This window comes from Spinacia oleracea, chromosome 1, assembly GCF_020520425.1.
Source record: "Spinacia oleracea cultivar Varoflay chromosome 1, BTI_SOV_V1, whole genome shotgun sequence".
NCBI lineage: Eukaryota > Viridiplantae > Streptophyta > Magnoliopsida > Caryophyllales > Amaranthaceae > Spinacia > Spinacia oleracea.
The window spans coordinates 80,391,779-80,395,977 of NC_079487.1; the positions used below are offsets into that span (position 1 = coordinate 80,391,779).

Sequence of the window (4,199 nt, forward strand, 5' to 3'; positions counted from 1 at the left end):
GAATATGTTCGAATATTTTAGGCAAATATTAGACTTAGTTTTAGTCCTTAAAACTAGGTGAATAATTGAAATTATGTTGTACATAAATTTGTGAATGCCATCACATTTTATAGAGTAAGAATATGGAATTAGAAGTCTACTAGGATTCAAGTATTCTAAGTCTATTAGAATTAGAGTTTACTTAAAACTAGTAACCTAGGAAATTACACTACTACAGAAATTCTATTTAACAGCGCTTGTTTTGGCATTTAACAACGCTTCTACAAGGGCTGTTAATCGCTCCGCTGTTAAAACAAAAAAGCACATTTAACAGCGCTTGCTATAAGCGATGTAAAAGGTCCCTTTAGGATAATTCAAATGATTCTTTTACAGCACATTATAAGCGCTAGTAAAGGTATGTTGTTAAAGATTTTACCTCCAACTGTAAATTGTTATGTAATAGTGAACGTCTTAGAAGCGTTGTTAAAGTAATTTTTTTTAGAATAATTTCGTTGGCTTTAAAATATATTTCATTTTATGATACCACAAAACTATAAATAGAAATAGTTTTATAATAACACATGAATAATATAGTAAATAGTTAAATATTAATTCCAATCCTCCAATAAAAAGAAATTTGCAATTGTCACTATAATAACTAATTACATAAATATGTTCTAAAATAAGCCCCCAAACATTAAACTACGCAAAACACATTAACTAGTAGAGTTGTTTTTTTATTCCTTCAATGTAATCTATCAAGCTACTATACATTTGTTGAACATAGCGCACCAAATGAGTATTTACTTCATCAATCTGCTCTTTATCATAACTTGGAAAATGACAATCTGAAAAACACTGCGAAACAACAAGGTATTAGATATTCATATATAAATATAGCGGGGGAGGGGGTATATGCTTGCTGACGGGGGGTGGGTAATTTTGCAAAGGATCTGAAAGTAAAGCACCTTAAAAGGCTGAACATACGTCACATCAATGGACTAGAAGAAAACTCAATGGCTGACGGGGGGTGGAACGCTCAATTAGTGTGGAAAATCTTAGAAGAAAACTCAACTAAAAACATCTTGGCTGCACATATGTAAGACATCAACGGACTAGAAGACCTCTGCAAGTTTGGCCTATATGTCACATCAATGGACTAGAAGACATCTGCAAACTTGGCCTACCACAAGACAACTAAATTCTTGGCATACCACAGTCATGGAAGACTAGCTGAAATTCATGGCAGACTAGCTGAGATGGTTGCCAAAAAAAAAAAAAAACTATTCAGCTATAACAGTCTAACTGGAATTATTGGTAATTAAACATATATAATTAACATTTACTCCATAGATTAAGATTAGATTACAACTTCAGGAATTTGAAGTCGCTTGTGTGAGATTATCTGCTTAATGAATCTCATCACATAATATCCGCAGTCAATTTCAATGTAATTTCCTGGCAAGGTAATGGTTCAAATCCTAGATTACCTCATAAATTCATGTCCTTAGACTGATTTCAACAATTGCAAACTGAAAAGTGTTGGCACCATTCAATTAGAAAAAGAACAAGAACAAAATAAAGCACATTAGAATCAGATTCTCATTTTAGATACATCGACATAGAGTAGAGACAAAAGAAGATTTATTATCTTTACCTCCCTATTTAAGGGATTTGAGTTAATGTTCTTACAGTCTAGTTATCTAGTTTCGCTTTAGATTGATGCACAGAAAAAATATTCAATACTGGCATATTGTTTATTGTTTATGTAACTAAGTATATCCAGGTTTACTTCTTACCATAAAAGGGGACTGCAGTTTCTCCAAGCCTCCCCCTTCAACTGTCACATAGATGATCCCAGATCCTCGGTTCATTAAAAAGTCTATAGCTTCAGGTGTTATTCGCGAAGCTGCCACCATGAGAAAGCCATACTCTTAGACTATCCTATCAAATGAGAGGAAGATAAGACCATAGATATCAAATTCCCCATTATAGTTTGATCTATTGATATAATCAAGTAAAAGACAAAATATATATATCATGCAATTCTTGAGTCGCGCTAATATAATCAAACCGCAATTAGCAATTACTACATGGATTAAGACAAGTAATGATTCAATAAAGAGTTTTTCTATCAAAGATATAGACTATAACTTTCTTAGAAATAGGTGGCATAGAGATTTCCAACCACTGGGGTTGGAGGTGATTCGAAAAGCATTTAGTACCCCAATTTGATTATCATTATCATAGGAATAAACTGCAGTTTGGTATTTTTTTACCGTTTTCACCATGTGAGACGGGTGCATATATTGTGAGAAGAATCAACTTACCAACTCTAGCAGTAATTACATCACAGTTGGGTGTGGATTGTGTTATTTGGTACGCATTTACTCATGGTAATAAATTCATGATGCAACCATATTCACCTATATTCAATGATGTTGGATCTCTAACCAGTAACCCCCTTTAAAAGTAATCTTGACACCCATCAAGTGGAGGGTTTTCAAAAGATTGTGGTTGTTGAAAGCATGGATACAACAACTAGTAACATAACAATCGCTGCTATCTTTACAAAAGACATACCATTTAGGGATATGGGTTTACCAACCACTTCAAATAGGATTCTTGTTGGTATTTATATGGGTTTGTTTTGTGTAACAATGATAGAGGAGTTGCAGCAAGAGAGACACCCAAAGAATAAGAGCTTAAAGGAGAAGAGATCAACAAGAGACCATGAGTATACCTCAACACCAGTAAGGCATCCAAAGTTCAGGAGATCTCTGAACTCTCCGACTAAAAGACGTATGAGCACTACAACTTCTTTATCTGTGAAAAGGAGGAAAAATGCAAAGCTCAAAGTTGCAAAATATTTTGCTAATGAACACACTGAGAATGACAAGGCATACACTGACAATTAATTAGCTCTTTGATATTTATTCCATAGAATCGCATTCAAGTGCTATGGGACATATAAACCTGGTTCTTCAGAGAGTATTTCTTTTTGGAGATTTTGCAATGACTTAGATAAGCAGGATTATAAATATTCATGTAAATATACGTTAAACCTTAACATGTTTACTGGCCATGGTGATACTGTGACTCTTGGTGATTTTACCCCTGATGGTAATCTGATCCATCCAATCAAGGATTCAAGGTCTTTTTCTTGGGTTAAATTTTCTAAGAGGAATAATTGTGTGATGTTTTGTATATTTGTGTTCTGAAGGAAGATCAATATGCACGGGTTCAGATGATGCTTCGTTGAGGATATGGAATCCAAAAAGCGGAAACATGATAATAACCCTAACATCACTACTACAGAAATCTGTATACTTAACGAACCAAATAATGAAATCACGTAATACTCACAACCTACATATACAAATTCAGATGACCAAAACCCCAAAACCCTAAAACCCGTAAGTAAACCAATTGTAATTGAATTCAAACCCTCTTTCCCACAAAACCAATTCAAGAAAATTAATTAACTATAATAGCACACATAAAACACAAAATTAAGAAAAATCCCAAACATAAATCAGAAAATTTTCTTAAAGTTATACCTTCAAATTCGATTATTCACTTTCGCCGTGAGAAGGGAAGCTCGCCTCCGTGAGAAGGGAAATCGCCGCCGTGGGTTTCGCAGTGAGAAGGGAAGCACGCCTCCGTGAGAAGGGAAATCGCCGCCGTGGGTTTCGCCGTGAAAAGGGAAGTCTTGACAATGAAAGTTTTGCAGAGCAAAGAGAAGTGTGGGAAGGGGAAACTCAAGGCGGTTCTTTGCTGATAGCGTGTGTTTTTTATTTTATTTTTTTCGTATATTATTTGATGATATTTATGTAATATAACAACGCTTCTACCATAAGCGCTATAGTATGTAGGTAAATATGACAGCGTTTCTATCTCTAGCGCTATAGTATGTACTCCCTCCGTGCCTTAATACTCGCACGCTTTCCTTTTCGGGTCGTCCCTTAATATTTGCATCACTTCTATAAATAGAAATCTTTACCAATCTAATATATATATATATAAAGGAGGCATATTTGCTGAAATATTAGAGCGCCACCTAGGATTACTAATGGTTTCGGCCAATGAAAAATAAGATTTCTAATTTATTTTTGAATTAAAAAAATCGATTGCCACGTAGATAATTAGGTGCCACGTAGATAGTTTAATTAATTAATTGTTAATATATACAACTCCATCGAAAATCAAACACTCTAACA

At 34.3% G+C, this 4,199-nt stretch overlaps 1 long non-coding RNA gene across 1 annotated transcript; it reads right to left on the reverse strand.

Moving 5' to 3' along the window:
• Window positions 1-565: 565 nt before the first annotated feature.
• LOC110777619 (uncharacterized) lies at window positions 566-3,809 on the reverse strand. Its single transcript, XR_002530508.2, has 4 exons — window positions 3,540-3,809; window positions 2,723-2,805; window positions 1,779-1,923; window positions 566-837 (listed from the first exon to the last, which is right to left on the reverse strand). It is a non-coding gene; the product is annotated as an uncharacterized lncRNA (long non-coding RNA).
• Window positions 3,810-4,199: the final 390 nt, after the last annotated feature.